Here is a 222-nt window from a genome sequence, read left to right on the forward strand (position 1 = left end):
AGTTAGGTGCCGACCAGCCCAGCAGCTCCAGGGGCTAAGTACGTGTGGGTAAATGGTTAACCAGTTAGCAGGCAGGGCAGCCGGCCGGTAATTGGAGCCGCCCGCCCGGCCATCGGGCTGCAGTTAGGTGCCGACCAGCCCAGCAGCTCCAGGGGCGAAGTGCATGTGGGTAAATGATTAACCAGTTAGCAGGCAGGGCAACCGGCCGGTAATTATAGCCGA

This window comes from Cetorhinus maximus, unplaced genomic scaffold (assembly GCF_964194155.1).
Source record: "Cetorhinus maximus unplaced genomic scaffold, sCetMax3.hap1.1 HAP1_SCAFFOLD_863, whole genome shotgun sequence".
Lineage (NCBI taxonomy): Eukaryota > Metazoa > Chordata > Chondrichthyes > Lamniformes > Cetorhinidae > Cetorhinus > Cetorhinus maximus.